We start from the raw sequence: 17,553 nt of genomic DNA, 5'->3' as shown, positions 1-17,553 counted from the left end.
CCAGAAGCTCAATGTATGAGAAACAGAAAAGGTTTACATATTAACACACTTCAGTTCACCCCTCTATGACAGGCCCATGTTTTTACCAGTCTCTGGTAGAAGGAATGTTGAGGTTGTATTGTTTACTCCTGTCAACTTTCTTTTCAGGGAGATTCTTATTGATCTGCTCTTTTGTCAGTCTGACCCTGTTTCATAACTCCAGAAATTTCTAGACATTTTCCTTCTGTTATAATCCTCTCCCGTTTCCCAAAATAAAACCGTTTTCTTATTTATTAGACATCCAGAAGGAAATACTGAGCAGGAAGGTAGATATATGAAGTCTAATCTTGATTTGAGAGTTCTCTTGGTATCAGTCGTTTTTAGTTGTCCAGACTTTTCTCTGGTATACTCCATCTGTTAAAGGTATGGGAGAATGGTGGAAACATTGAAAGAAGATTGAGAAGTCACCAATGAATTAAAGAAAAAACCAAACATACTTGTCTTTGAATCACATTGAAGTTTTTTTCTTCAGAAGGAAGGTGATAATTGAGTCAAATGATGATGACAGTAGTATAAAATGAGAATTAGTATACAACTGATCTTCATGTGTGAATTGTGTTTTAGAATGTGATCACTACTAAGTATGGTTTAGTGCTATTGCCTTACTTCCTGGTAAGGCACCTGTAATTTTACTCTCAGGTTTTTTGCACCAGCAAGTACAAGTGTTAACACAGTAAAAAAGGTAAATATGAAATACTGCCTGGTACTCTTTTGAAAACAATTTTGACCTCACAACCACTTGAAAGGGTACAGACAACTCTGAAGCGTCTATAAATCACAATTTAGAAACCACTCCCTTAATAATGTGGGATTCTATTTACATAGTTAGATAAATATAACATAAATATTTTCAAAAAGCAAATAACTGCTGACTCTTAAGCAGTGAGATTGCTTTTTATACCAGTAAAAATGAACTATAATGCATTCTTATTCCTAAACTAAATTATAAGGACAAGTTTATTTTTTCAATGTAAAATGTATAATTCTTTTTCAGGATGTCATGTTAGTATGGGGAGCAATATTTTAACATTCACTTCTTCATATGCTTTTTTTATCCATAGCAACTGAATATTTTTATATCATTCTTCTTATTTTATTGAAAATTAATGAGGGTTTATTCTATTATAAATAAAATAATGTGTAGTAATAATTTACTATTTAAAATTTACCTACTAATTTTTTTAAAACCGCATTATAAAATATGCCTGGAGATTTTGAGCAATGACAATTTGGTATAATTTAAATTTAAGATCAATGTTACAGAATTTCAGAATTTAATGTTATCAATAAGAAATATAAAATTAAAAATAATTTTAGTTATTTAGCTTAACTTTAATTTTGCTTAATGTTGGATAATGGACATTAAATTAACATTTACATAATAATTAATATCTTAAAGCCTTAATCATCTTAAACTCTAGTTACAGATAATCAATCCATCGATAAATCAAATTGGTTTATGTGCATTTAAAAGAATTCTAATAAACGAAATAATAATAATATGTTTGAAATCATGGTAAGAATAATTTGTTTGGTTGCTGGGCTCCAAAACTGATTATTTCAGGCAGAGGTAGGTTCTCTTTAGAAGCATAATGAAGCAATCTCCAGCTGGAAAAAGAGTTGTCGCTTACTGGGTTCATGAAGTAGATAGAGAGCCAAAGGATGCTTTCAGGTGGATATGAAAGTCATAAAGTGTATGAATTAAAAAGAATAGATTAATTTATCTTTGTCTTTTATACCTGGACATATTGCTTAGAGCCATCTGTCAAAATTGCATTCAATGAAATAAAGGACATTTTGTTTATCTGTGAATAAATTAAATGGACCTGGATGGGATTTTAATGGAAATACGTACGGTTGGGATTTCCAAACAATCAGGCTTGGCATTTCCTACAAGCTTTTGATGGGCCTCTTTAGAGGGCAATTCCATGGATAATTCTTCTTTCTTCTTTTTCTTCTGGCAATATAGTAATTAATTTTTTTCTTTTTAATATTGATACATTTTTGATCAGTAGAAAATTAGAAAAAGAGTTCCAAACTCTCTACCAGGAAACTTTGGCTTTGAATGGATAAACACATGAAGTGAAAAAATATGATTTTATTTAGAATGCTAAGTAGGTTTTCACCAAAATCAATGAAAATGTTATATCTTTTTACTTAAGTAAATAACTCATTCACAGAAGAATATTTCTATACAAATTTTTTTATACTTTTTATTTTTCTTTCCAAAGAATAAGGTAACAAATTGGGAATGGGAAGTATCACATTTTTCAATCTTTTTGGTCTCTTTCTCTTTGTTTTTTTAAAAATTTTTGATTAACAACAAAATAGATGTATAAAGGATGGCAAACATTAAAATAAATAACATAAAAGAGTCTATGGAAAACTGAAATACAATTTGTAAATTTTTTTGTCTTTGGAAATAGCAATATAATATCTTAAAAATTAAAGTTCATGAAAATCAAAACTGATGTTAAAATGTCCAGTTTTCATGTGAGTAGCTGTGACAATCTTCTTGGCAAAGTTGAAGGTATTTCACACAAATAATACATTTTGGGTAAATATTTCTTTAAAATACATCAATTTTTGTAATTTATATATATTTGGACTCTTCAAAAGAGCAGCTCCCATAAATATAATTTGTACCAAAGAAAACCACACTGAGTAGAGAAGCTCAGTGTTCAGAAAAGCACTGTACTCTGAGGTGACCTTTTTAAAAAAATGGATAGAAATAGATATAACACCTCTTATCTCCCTATGATATCTTCAAACATTAAAAACACATATGGAGGGGTGGGATCTCCTGAATGGTACAGTAAAGACCTCAATTTTAAAGCATCAAAATTAAAATCATGCCTCATCACACACAGGGAACCACTTTGGCAAATAGATATTTTGGTGCAAAGCGTTTAAGGAAACCTTTGCCCAGTCATTAAGTGCTTACTAAACTAATCAAGCAGAGACCTTAGTGGCTAGTCAGACAGAGATCACAAACAGGCAGAGAGGCAGGCAGAGAGAGAGAGGAGGAAGCAGGCTTCCCACCAAATAGAGAACCCAGTGATGCAGGGATGTGGGGCTCAATCCCAGGACCCTGGGATCATGACCTGAGCAGAAGGCAGAGGCTTTAACCCACTGAGCCACTCAGGCGCCCCAACACAATATATCTTTAAATTAAAAAAATAGAACCTGTAAAGAAGCAGAAAAACATGGCCCATGCATGGGGGGAAAATGCAGTTAATAGAAACTGTCCTTTAGGAGCCTGATTTTAGACCTAGTAGACAAAGACTTAGAACCAGCAATTAAAAGTACAGTTAGTTAAAGGGATGCCTGGGTGGCTGAGTTGGTTAAGCAACTGCCTTCAGCTCAGATCATGATCTCAGGGTCCTGGCATTAAGTCCCATGTCAGACTCCCTGCTCAGCCTGTTTCCCCCATTCCCTCTCCTGCTCCCTCTGCTTGTTCTCTCTCTCTGACAAATAAATAAAATCTTTTTTAAAAATACAGTTTTAAAAAAAGCTAAAGAAAGTCCTGTTTAAAATATTAACAAAGATATGAGAATGATGTCTCATCAAATAAAGAAGATGAATTAATAGATAATGATGATAAAAGTAATAAAAAATGCATGGAAATTCTGTGGATAATAGGTAAAATTATTAGAATCAGAATTTCTCTAGAGGGACTCAACAGATATGAATTGGCAGAAGAAAGAATCAATCAGCTTGAAGATAGTTGAATTGAATATATCCAGTCTGAGGAACAAGAAAAAAAATAATGAAGAAAAATAAAGTTTCACTGACCCGTGGGACACCATCATTATGCCAACATATGTACAACAGTAATCTCATAAGGAGGAGAGAAGAAAAACATAAACAAAACAAAACAAAAAAACTCTTTGCATAAAAAAGTAGCCAAAAATCTCCAGATTTTAATAAAACAAGAAAACAAGTAACAATCTACACATGCCTACAACTCAACATAAACCAAATAGGACCAAATCAAGGAGTACCAGACCAAGATACATTATAATCAAACTGTTTAAAGACAAAGAGAAAATATTAACAACAGCAAGAGCAAAGTGTCCTAGCTATCAGAGAATCTCAATAAAATAAACATCTGACTTGTTATCACAAGCCATGGAAGCCAGGAGTTGTTGGCATAACATATCCATAGGGCTGAAAGAAAAACATTGCCAACCAAGAATTCTATGTTCAGCAAACTATCCTATAAAGAAAGAAAAATTAAGACATTCCCAGAAAAATAACAGCTGAAAGAATTTATTACTAACTGTTCTTCCCTTTAGGCACCACTAGAGGGGATCTTTTGGTTGAAATGAAAGGATATTACCCAATAATTTGAATCCACACAAGGAAATAAAGAACACTGGTAAAGGTAATTGACAAATAAATAGAAAAGACACAATATATGTATTTTGTTTCTGATCTTTTTTCCCTCTTATCTGATTTAAAAGACAACTGCATAAACATTTATTATAAAATAGTATTGGTGTGCTTATAATGTATAAAGATGTAATTTGACAACAATAACACAAAGGTGAAAGAAAGAAATGAAATACTATTGGACAGAAGTTTTTGTATACTATTAAATCTAAGCTGATATTAATCTGAATTTGACTATTTTTAGTTAAGAAGCTAATTGTAGTACCTAGGGCAAACACTATAAAAATAACTAAAATGTGAAACAAGAAACCATCAAAATTTTAGAGTAGAACACAGGCAGCAACATCTTTGACATCAGCCATAGCAACTTCTTACTAGATGTCTCCAGAGGTAAGGGAGAAAAAAATGAACTATTGGGACTTCATCAGGATAAAAATCTTCCATACAGTGAAGAAAACAATCAATAAACCTCAAAGGCAGCCTATGGAATGGGAGAAGATATTTGCAAATGACATATTTGATAAAGGATTCGTATACAAAATCTATAAAGAATTTATCAAGCTCAACACCCAAAAAACAAATAATCCAATTAAGAAATGAGCAGAAGACATGAATAGACATTATTCCAAAGAAGACATCAGATGGCCCACAGACACATGAAAAGATGCTCAACACCAGTGATTATTAGGGAAATACAACTCAGAACTAGAGATGAGATATCACCTTACACCTGTCAGAATGGCTAAAATTAACAACACAGGAAACAACAGATGTTGTTGGTGAGGATGTGAAGAAAGGGGAATGCTCTTGTACTGTTGGTGGGAATCCCAACTGGAGCAGCCACTCTGGAAAACAGTATGGAGTTTCCTTGAAAGTTCAAAATATAACTACCCTATAATCCAGCAACTGTACTACTAAGTATTTACTGAAAAGATGCAAAAATATTGATTTGAAGGATCACATGCACCCCAATGTTTAGAGCAACAAAATTCAAGAAATGAAGCAGATGAACATAGGAGAAAGAAAAAAGAGAGAAAGTGAGGGAGCAAACCATAAGAGACTCTCCACTACAGAGAACAAACTGAAGGTTGCTAGAGGGGAGGTGGCTAGGGGGATGGGCTTAATGGGTGATGGATATTAAGGAGGGCACTTGTATGGATGTTGTACGTAAGTGATTAATCACTAGATATTACTCCTGAAACTAATATTACACTAGATGTTAACTAACTAGAATTTAAATAAAAACTTAAAACATAAAAAATAAATCAAAGAAAAAAATGGTAAAGAAACAAGAGAATTAAAATTCTATATAAGAAAATATCTATTTAACAAAAAAGACAATAGTAATAAAAAAAGAGAGGAAAATGATATAGATAGAAAACAAAAGCAAAGGGGCAGAAGTAAATCTGATCTTTTTGGTAATTACACTAATATAAATTGATAAGATACTGCAATCAAAGTCAGAGATTAAAAGAATAAATAAGGGGGAAATCCATGGTTCAAATATATGCTGATTCAGTAACATGTATATTTAGAGTCAAAGGATGGAAACTGATATATTACAAAACAATAACCAAAAAAGAGTTAGAATGACTATACTAACATCAGATAAAAAAAGTATTAAGACAAAAATTCTTACCAAATGCAAAATGGATATTTTATAATGCTAAAAGCATCAATTTATTATAAAAATTACAGTAAACACCGTATGTGCCAAAGAACAAAACCTCAAAATAAACGAATCCAACACTGGCAGAATTGAAGAAAGAAACAGACAAGTCAGCAATAATATTTGGAAAAGTTGATACCTCACTTTCAATAAAGAATGAAAAAACTAATCAGAAGAACAACAAGGAAATAGAAGACATCAACTCTATAAATTCACTAGATTAAACAGACATCTCTAGAATAAACCACCAATAGCAGAATATATCTTTTTTCAAGTGCACATGGAACATTCTACATTATAGAACATTAATATGCCTTAAAATAAAACTGAAGTCATGCAGTGTTTTCTTACAGTCACTGAATCAAATCAATTTAAAACCAGTTAAAAATGCCATCTTTTTTTAAGAATTGCTCTTAGACATTTCATGATATAAAATTTTAATCAATTTTTTCAATTTTGAACTTAATATAGAACATGGAATGTTTTTAAGAAAACATGAGTTCCATTTTTAAAAATGTCAATGTTTATATGATTCTTAACATTTTTAACCCAATCTTATCTATATATTTTACTAGCAATTTACTAGTGTAAATGGCTGAGAATAAGAATGTAGAGAAACTCTATAAGAGTTGAATATTGGATGGTATAGATAATAAAATGGAAAAAAATCCTATGAAAAATGAGAGAAATACGAGCAGTGAAGACAGAGAAAAATGATTGTGATGAAATTAACTAACAGTGAAAAGTTTTGGGACTAATTAATTAGATATGTTCAAGAACAAAGACAAATGCAGAAAAGCAAAATATGTAAAATAGGTGTTAACAACTCTCCACACAGCAAAACATGAGGTATTTTCCTCAGAAGCTTCATCTGTCTCATTCCGTCTTATATAAAAACGCTTCTCAGAATTATAGAGAGAAAATTTTCTGAAAAGAAAAAATGCTAACCCTTATTGACCATTGTTTTATGCTAAGGTCCATTCTAAATATTCCCTACACATCAACTGATTTAACCCTCATTCTTTTTTTTTTTTTTTAAGATTTTATTTATTTATGTGACAGACAGAGATCACAAGTAGGCAGAGAGGCAGGCAGAGAAGGAGGTGGGAAGCAGGCTCCCTGCTGAGCAGAGAGTCCAATGTGGGGCTCAATCCCAGGACCCTGAGATCATGACCTGAGCCGAAGGCAGAGGCTTAGCCCACTGAGTCACCTAGGCGCCCCATTAAGCCTCATTCTAATATGTGAAAATAACTTTATAGATGTGGATACTGTAGTTCAGAGAAATTAACAAACTTGCCCAACATCATACACCTAGCAATCTGTAAAACAGGAAGTCAACAAAGTCGGTCTGGTTTTGGACTATGCTTATAGCTTCTGAAGCTGTACTCAGGCATGGGCAACTCTCAAGATTTGATCACTGGTCTCACTGTTTTACCTTGGAAAAATGAACTGCTAACTCTATGAACTTTGAAAAGATAAAAAATACAACTAAAATGGATTACTATTTTAAAAATAATGCATTTTGAAATGCCTTATTTAGAGACAATGATTCCAATAACAGTCTGAAAAACACTAGTTTAATTACCATGCAGCTTACTATATTTTCCCCTACTGTATTTTTCTGCTCATTTTATCTTTTTGAATTGATAATTTTTTCTCTCATCTGAGTTTTGTGATAAAAGAATGAAATTGTTAAAGTGCCTTTGAACTCAGCCTATAAATTAGATTTTTTTCAACCCTTGAACACTAGGAAGGATATTGTTTACTAAATTGCTACATTTACTGCTGCAACCCTGTATTTCATTGTCTATTAATATGATCAGTCTTCATTTTCAGTCCTTTGGAGAAATCAACTTCTTTAAAACTCAACCCATAAATTGCTTACTAGGGAAAATCAATTTTAGACATAAAACATACAGTTTTGGGATGCCTGAGCCTGGGTGGTTCAGTCAGTCGGCATCTGCCTTTGGCTCAGGTCAAGATCCCAGGGTCCAGGGGTCAAGTCCCACATTGGTCTCCTTGCTCAGGGGGGAGCCTGCTTCTCCTTCTGTCTGCTGCTCCTGCTGCTTATGCATGCATGCTCTCTCTCTGACAAATAAATAAATAAAATTTTTAAAACAAACAAACAAAAAAACCATATAGTTCTACATAGAGAAAAAAAATCCAAGCTCAGGTGAACTAAAATGTAATAATTAGACAAAAAAAAAATATTGAGAGCTATGATAATTTAGAAGTAAATTTTAAATTTTATTTAAATAAAATTTAAATAAAATAAATTTAAAAATTTAAATAATCATATCAACCATCCCAAATATTTTTAAAGTTTTTATTTAAATTTCTTAGTTAGGGGCGCCTGGGTGGCTCAGTGGGTTAAAGCCTCTGCCTTTGGCTTGGGTCATGAACCCAGGGTCCTGGGATCGAGCCCCGCCTGGGGCGCTCTGCTCAGCGGGGAGCCTGCTTCCTCCTCTCTCTGCCTACTTGTGATCTCTCTCTGTCAAATAAATAAATAAAATATTTTAAATAAATAAATAAATAAATTTGTTCATTAATATACAGTGTAATATTAGTTTCAGGTGCACAGTAGTGACTCAATACTTCCATACAACTCTCAGTGCTCATTGTAAGAAGTCCACTCCTTCACATCCACCATCCACTTAACCCATTCCCCCTGTCACCTCCTTTCTGACAACCATCAATTTTTTTCTCTATAGTTAAGAGTCTGTTTTTTGTTTTGCCTCTTTTTTCCCCATGCTCATTTATTTTATTTCTTAACTTCTACTTATGAATGAGATCATATAGTATTTGTCTTTCACTGACTGACTTATTTTGCTTAATGTAATACACTCTAGTTTCATCCATGTCATTGCAAATGGCAAGATTTCATTCTTCACTACAGCTGAGTAATATTCCATTGTGTATATACACACCACCTGTTCTTTATCTATTCATCAGTCAGTGGGCAACTGAGCTGTTTCCATAATTTGGCTATTATAGATATAATGTTGCTATAAACATTGAGGTACATGTATCTCTTTGATTTTGAATTAGTTTTTGAATTAGTCTTATGAATGTATAGTTGTCTTAAAGAACTAAGAACTCTGCTAATAAATTTTCTTGGGGAGCCAGGTTTAAATAAAAATGTATTTCCATTCTAAGATTTTTCTTTGTTTTCTTGCTATGGGGATATTTTTGTTTGTCCAAGATATGTCCAGATCACCATCACGATATTGGTGCAAACATTAATAAATTATCATTTTATTTCAGATTCTATACTCAGAAGGGCCTGTACTATCAATGTAAAGGTATTTCTACTGAAAAAGAAACAATGTAGCTAACTCTATTTTTATCCAGTTAACACTAAATTTCTTCTATGGAAATAATTACTTTTTAGTCATACAGCTTTAACATTATACTAAATTAAGAGTCTTGAAGTTAGAATTGGAAAAGCACTATTAAAAAAAAAGAAAAGTACTATTAAAATACTTTTAAGGAAGGTAATTGTGATGATCACTGGACGTTACATGTGAGTGATTAATCACTAAATTCTACTCCTAAAATCAGTATTACCTTATATGTTAACTAACTAGAATTTAAATAAAAACTTGAAATAAAAAATAAAATAAAATACTTTTAGAGCTATGATCAATTTACATGTTATGAGAATCCTAAGTTCTGTATAGAAAAAGTTTAAATGCTTCTCTCATTCCTGATCTATTCAGTAGAGTGATGTACTTTCTGTTATTGAACAAAAATTATTTCTGTTATTCTTATTTTTCCTTAGAGAATGTAAGCTAGTCTTAATCACTAAATATCCCTTTGTCTCCCTGGTGGGTCTTTTGAATGTGGCTTTGATAGTGGGCTATGGTCTTTCTGCCTCTGATACAATTCGGGTGTTTGCAGGTCATTAAAAGGAACTACCAGCTATGACTTCACCAACCTTATATCTATAAATATTACAGAGGATCAGAATTTTACCCAAAAATTTTATTATTGTTTAATTACAATGTGCTAGAAAGGATGTGGGAGGAAAGCTGTTTCTTCTCTTTGCCTACTGGAGACTTGGTGAGACCTATGAAATAAGACCTAATTCTAACGATCTAAGAATTTTGCATGACCACATAGGTCTAAGCAATTCAGCTACACACAGCTACGGGAATAGAAATGCAAGATGCTGCATAGATTTTGCCTTGACTTGTTTTTCCTTATTGACAGAGAACTAGAAAATGAGTGGAAGTGGAAGTTCAAAGTAGTTGTACCTTTTGAGAGTTAGACATATTAGATGAGAATACAAAAATTCTGAATATATTGGAGGTTGAGGAAAAGAAATATATATATATGTATATATATATTTATTTAAAAAGAGATTTATTTATTTATTTGAGAGAGAGGCAAAAAGTCTTAAGCAGACTCTGTGCTAAGCATGGAGCCTGACACAGGGCTGGATCTCACGACCTTGATATCATCACCTGAGCAGAAACCAAGAGTCAGATTTTAACCAACTGTGCCACCCAGGCACCCCAGGAAAAAAAAATATATATGTTTATATTTATATTTATATATATACATATTTTTTAAAGATTCATTCGTGTATTTTGGGGGGTGTAGGGCAGAGGGAGAAGGAGGAAGCAGACTATGCTCTGAGTGCAGAGCCCTCAATGTGGGGCTCAATCTCAGGACCCAAGATCATGACCTGAGCTGAAATGAAGAGTAAGATGCTTAACCAATGGAATCACTCAGGCACCCCAATATATTTTTAATCTTTAGAAAAAGAGACTATAGGAAATTCTTCATGATCTGCCCAACAGCCAGTTATTTCTCCTTATGAGAAAAATGCTAACACTTCAGAATGGTAATTACAAATATACTTAAAATAACATTTCATGAAATGTTTAAGCTAAATGAGAAGAAATTAGCAAAAGTTTTTTATAAAATTTCTTTCTTTGAAATTTGTTAACAAAAGACCTATCCCCTGGTAAAGGGGGTGTGTGTGTGTGTGAGTCTAGGTGAAGGCAAGAGCATGAACTAAATTACTCATCCTATCACTGTAGAAAAAAAATAATAATAATAAAGTAAGACTGTCTAAGGAGAACTATGAGGTTTATTTTCATTTCATTTTATTTTATTTTTAAGAGAGAGGGAGAAAAAGAGAGAGAGGTGGGAGGAAGGAGAGAAAGAGGAGAGAAAATCTCAAGCAGGCTCCAGGCCCAGTGTAGAGGCTGACTTGAGGCTTGATCTCATGACTCTGAGATCATGACCTGAGCCAAAGTCAAGAGTCTGACACTTAACCGACTAAGCCACTCAGGAGCCCCAGAATTGTTAAGAAGTTTAGAGTAGGGGTTTCAAATTTCTAAATTTGAAATATGCTGGGCCTAATTATCATTCGTATGCTCAAGGCTTTTATTACAAAGCTCACTTGGGGGCGCCTGGGTGGCTCAGTGGGTTAAAGCCTCTGCCTTTGCCTCAGGTCCTGATCTCAGGGTCCTGATATCAGGGTCCTGGGATCGAGCCCTGCGTCTGGCTCTCTGCTCAGCAGGGAGCCTGCTTCCCTTCCTCTCTCTCTGCCGGCCTCTCTGCCTACTTGTGATCTCTCTCTGTCAAATAAATAAAAATCTTAAAAACAAAACAAAACAAAACAAAGCAAACGAAAAAAAAATGAACGGCTATAGGTGTTATCGTCAGGTTGAGGTATAGTTACACATATTTTGCTTCTATTAATTCATCAAATGTCAAAAAATTGGATTATAGAATATGAAAATAAGAAGGGGCTATTCCTGTTGTGCCTGTTTTCACCTGATAACAAGCTGATGAGAAACAAGCAGGATGTACTCATAATTGTTCACTTTCTGATTTATTTTCAAGTTTACGGTATCATAAATTATCTGTTTTGTGTATTTTGGGCAGTAGGGATTGGAAATCCTTTTCTACTGTATTACACTCCTACTTTCACACCCTAAAAAGAGGATCATTTTACTTCATCTTTTGGATTTACAAAGATTAGAGGGCCCCTACCTACACCCAGGAGAATGGGATTTTTCCAAGGAATTAAAAATGTATATTTCCAGGGGTGCCTGTGTGGCTCAGTTGGTTAAGTGTCTGACTCCGGATTGCAGCTCAGGTCATGATCTCAGGTCTGTGAGATTAATCGGCAAGTCTGACTCTGTGCTCAGTAGGGAGTGTCTCCTTGAGATTTTCTCTCTCCCTTGCCCTCTGCCCTTATCCCCTGCACACTCTTTCTCTCTTTCTAAAGTAATGAAATAAATAAATAAATAATAAATAAGCAAACAAACAAATCTTTTAAAAAATAAAATAAAAAAACAAATATGTGTAGTTCCAGCATCTTCTCTCTTACCTCGTAGTTGTTGAAGCATAATTTCTTTCTTTATATTATACAGCAGGAAAAATTCTTCCTCTATCCTTTAAGGTCTTCCAGCTGCATCAAGAAATTTACATGAGACAGACAAACAGGAGAAAAAAAATTATTAATAGGCGCATGGAAGCCCAATAATGAAAATGAAATCTAAAGAAATGACAAAGGCAGGCTGTTTTTATATGTTTTAGACAAAAAGACAATAAATTTGTAAGAAATTGACAGGATAAAGAAAACAGATGTTTAGGAGATTTAATGGAATTCGGGCAGAGGTAGCAGTTAGAAAAAAGTATCAAGGTTTGTTTCTGTAGCTTTCTCAGCTTTAAAGTTTCTATCTCTGGTGATACGGATGCCTTTTTACTTCTCAGTACAGGGGGGGTACATTTCAAATGAGGTATTTATTTCCTCAGAAAAGGGTCTGAGCTTCCTTGAATTGGCTATTTCTTAAGTAGTTTCTATTTTAAATAAGCAACATGTCAAAGTGGCACATTTGAGGGTAGCCTGCCCTTGGCTCCCATAGCACACTTTGTCTTCTTCTTTTTTTTTTTTTTTTTTTTAAAGATTTTATTTATTTGTCAGAGAGAGAGAGGAGAGCGAGCGAGCACAGGCAGACAGAATGGCAGGCAGAGGCAGAGGGAGAAGCAGGCTCCCCGCCAAGCAAGGAGCCCGATGTGGGACTCGATCCCAGGATGCTGGGATCATGACCTGAGCCGAAGGCAGCTGCTTAACCAACTGAGCCACCCAGGCGTCCCCACACTTTGTCTTCTAAAGAATAACTAACTTCAGGACTATGTAGTTGTCCTAGAAGGCATGGACTGATCAGTTTAGGCCAATTTCACTCTAAACGAAGGGCCAGTGCTTTCCCTCTTGTCTTGTTTCCTGACCTTTATTTCCATTTGTACTAATGTTCCAGTGTGGGGTTTTTCCCCATTTGTATTATTATTATTATTATTATTTTAAAGATTTTATTTATTTATTTTTAAGACAGAGAGAAAAGAGAGAGAGAGCATGCGCATGAGTAGGGAGGAGGGACAGAAGCCAGCTTCCTGTTGGGTAGGGAGCCAGATGCCGGGCTCCATCCCAGGACCCTGGGATCAGGACCTGAGCCAAAGGCAGCCCCTTAACCAACTGAGTCACCAGTCACTGCAGTGCCTCCCTTTTTTTTTTCTTTTCAATTTATAACTTTATTGTTCTTCCTTTCGCTATAAGAATAAGAATCAAGTTAACAAATAATCGTTTTCATAGAAGTTAAGTAGTTAAAGCACGCATTATACTTACAGATCATTTCTCAGATTTGGCTTAAGTTGAATACTTTGCAATGTTTATCCCAGCTCACTTCAGTTCTTGAGTTACTGAGATTCGAAATTAAACCCACCTATAAGTGAAATATGACTTTGCCTATCATTATGCTCTGCATTTAGTTCTCTTACGAACCTTATGCCGAGAGTTGTTGTTTATTTGAGGCTGCATTTATAGTGTATGTAGCATGGGCACCAAATCTGATCAGGAGAGGAACCTCTGCAGTGTGGGGGGAAATAGAACAGCCTGTCCTTTTCATTTCATAACTAAGTCCAATTTGAGAATATAAACAGTCATTTTAGATAATGCTCAATCTTTTAGAAGATAATTGCTCAACTCAGTTCATATTTTATTCTCTTTCTAGCTCCAGTCAGGGAGAGGTGTGATCACCTGACCTCATACTGGAAAAATAAATGAATCATCATTACCTTGAGATGTTCTCTGAATCCTCTGACCAAGTTGCAAAATGGCCAGTCTGGTAAGTTTTGGGGGTGGCTGGCCTGGTCCCATCCGGGGCATCCTCACGGGGTTTGCTGCTGGCTTTTGTGGGCAGAATTACTGTCTTTCTCAGAGGGATCAGGAAATTAAAACCTGCTCATTTAGCTTCCTTGGCCTTAGCATGCAACTCCACAATTATGTTATGCCCTTAGTACCTATTATAAGGTCATCTCACTCCGCCTGGACAGACTTTATGGCAAGCCTACTAGCTCCTAAATTAATATCAGTGTTGTACAGGGAAGTGACTAGAGGGCAACATCTTCCTGCCTGACTACATTTCTTTTTTTTTTATTAAAAAAAATTGTATTTACTTAGAAGCATTCAGAATAGCAACAAAACATCTGCAACTTTTTTTTTTTCCTTTGCAATTACAGAGTGGTATTCAGTTAACAGAACAATTACGTCATGCAAGCTGCATCAGAGACAACTGAAGATGAAAACACTGCCATCCCCATACATAACTAATCCGTACTGGGCACCAACAAGAACCTGCTGTAACTTTCCATACTGATTTACCATCCCCACACCCTCCCAGGCACGGGTAGTGGCCACTGAAAATACCACCAGGACAGGGCTATCTAAAGATACATTCTGTAGTGTGTTAACACACAAAAAAACAAAAAAACAAACAAAAAAAGACACTGTAAGGTTTAAAAACAAATCTTACACAGATTTACATTTCTTTTTCTTTTTCTTTTTCTTTTTTTTTTTTTTTTTTCTTTAAAAGGAGTTGGGTACAGGGGGCAGGGTGGGGTTGTAAAATGATTTAGAGACCAGGAAAGAAAAAAAAAAAACCAAAAACAAAAACTGTGCTAGATCCAACTTTACCATCATCAACTTCTTCTTCTTCACCTTCCTCCTCGTCATCTTCTTTATCTTCCTCCTCTTCCTCCTCTACCTTCTTTTTCATGCTTTTTTTCAGCCTTGACGACTACCTTTTCTGCCGCACGCATCAGGCTTTCCTTTAGCTCGGTATGCAGCAATATCCTCTCGATATTTTGCCTTCAGCCCAGCAGTCTTCCTCGCCAGAGGCTGCCGGCGGTTTGTGGCGGTGTTGCCACTGCACGTCTCTCCCTGTTTCTTCGCAGCACATCAGCAGAGAAGCCGGGATGCTCTCCTTTGATCTGGGGGCGATGCTTAGAATAAAATGAGAAAATGGCGAAAGGAGGCCACTTGGGTGCACTGCGACTCTTGAACTCTCTTCTGTTTCCCCTTAAGGGGTCTGTGTTTTCATTTCTCTTTAGCAGACGTGGTCTTGCATCTCTCTGATCACTTCTGGGCAGACTCCGAGAAGCTGACTGAAGACTCTGGGTGCTTAGTCTTGTGCTCCTCCGAGAAGTTTGGGCAAAGAATGCATATGATGACATTTTGTCTCTGCGCTTCTTAGGCTGTCCTTTGCCCTGGCTTACTTACTTTCCCCAGCGAGGCCCAAGAGTCGCTTAAGGCGCCAAGGCTGGCCTCGTTCACTTGCCCCCGTGCTCTCTGGAGCTCAATGTGCTGCAAAGCTCTCTCTGCCTTCTTAATTCATCTACCAAGGCATCACGTGAGTCTCTCTCCCCATAAACATCAAACACAACCTCAGAGAGGAGCAAATGTTGAGGCAACAATAACAGCAACGCTGAACAATTAGCTCAAAGAAAAATCATTATGTAAACGGACTGTGGGAATCCGCCTCTGGGACTAATTTTTTTTTTTTTTTCTTCCTCCCAGCGGGTAGGTTCTCTTGCCGAAGATACGTAGATTATGCGAAGAAATTATGTTTTTTCTCCACATATGACTTGCTGAGAGAGTAAATTTGTGACTCCCAATACATTTATAATTGTTGTTCTCTAAAACTTCAAAATGGCCCTGTTTGTGTTTGCATCTATGAGAGCTATTTTTTGGGGCTAAGTGTTTTAGACTCCAGAAAGGATTAAGAACATTAGTTTTTTGCTTCTAGACAAGCACAGACCATACTCACCATTAAGTATTGGTTAATTCTATTACAACAGTTTTAAAAAAGTGATACCAAATTAGACCTGCTACAAAAAGGAAGATTTGATAGCATCAGAATGAGTTTTATGTTAAATGACATTTAACATGGAAAATTATCCCCTGGAGTGAACCAGCTGTTTACTCTCACTGGTATCAGATTGAAAAAAATAATTCAACTTGTAGATATATGCCACCATGGGCAAGAATTGGTTCATAGCTCTCCCAATGCTCATAGCAACAATTTACAAGGTAAATTTCCTTCCAGCTGTAATTTAAAACCATATTTGTTGAAACAATTAAGTTTCCAATTATGAACATTTGAATAAGATACACAGATTAACTTGTTTAAAAATATAATTTCCGGGATGCTTGGGTGGCTCAGTCATTTAAGCGTCTGCCTTCAGCTCAGGTCATGATCCTGGGGTCTTGGGATCAAGACTGGCATCCTGCTCCCTGCTGAGTGGGGAGCCTGCTTCTCCCTCTATCTGCCACTCTTCCTTGCTTGTGCTGTCTCTCTCTCTCTGACAAATAAATAAAACCTTAAAAATCAATAAAAGATACATAAAAATGGAATTTCCCTTAGAAAAAAACAAATCTAAGCATAATTCTGCATGATGTAATGCATTAGTAGATTAATCTTGTCCTCTAATAGATGACCACGCAGTTACAGACTATAGAAGCCTATCTCAGTACAGAATCTCTGTAGAGATTCTTGAAGTACCAAGTGCCCAGTTGTTCAATAAATGCTAATTGGCAAAGATGATAATATGTTAACTCATTTCCCAAAGGGTCTTCTTATTTTCTGTTGTTTTTCACATTCATCTACTTCAAACTTTGAAAGGGAAGAAAAAAGTCAATAATCATGAGAAGTATAACATTTTCTACAATTTGTGAAATTAAGAAATCTCTCACATTTTAATTGCACAAACACATATACAAATGCACACACACCATTCAGTGCCGTTAATTAGTTTCTAATTATTAACTTTGAAAACCTCTCCTCTCTTTAAATTATAACAGACATTTCAGAACTTACTTGGCTGAAAAGAAAAATTAGGAAGAAGCCTGATCTTCTGTTCATTAGCTTTGTCATGATTATTCCTTCTCTTGCACAATATAGTCATTTAGAGCTGGTCTTACCTGGTCCATGGGATACTATTGCTTTGGTTGGCAACAGTAATATGAAGGAAGTTACATGAATCTTATTGATACTACTAGAGACTGATGCTTCATTTTCAGCTGCATTCACTTTATTTTCAGTTATTGCCTCTCTGGTTTATGTTTGCAGAATATTTTCCTTGTCTCCTGCTTG

General features: G+C 35.1%; 1 pseudogene; it reads right to left on the bottom strand.

The window, feature by feature from the left end:
• Positions 1 to 13,641: 13,641 nt before the first annotated feature.
• LOC125101614 (high mobility group protein B1-like) lies at positions 13,642 to 15,634 on the bottom strand (annotated as a pseudogene).
• Between the last annotated feature and the right edge of the window lie 1,919 nt (positions 15,635 to 17,553).

The sequence above is a fragment of the Lutra lutra genome, chromosome 6, assembly GCF_902655055.1.
Source record: "Lutra lutra chromosome 6, mLutLut1.2, whole genome shotgun sequence".
Classification (NCBI taxonomy): Eukaryota; Metazoa; Chordata; class Mammalia; order Carnivora; family Mustelidae; genus Lutra; species Lutra lutra.
Note: the sequence above shows the minus strand (reverse complement) of the source record. Positions and strands in the feature narration are given on the sequence as shown.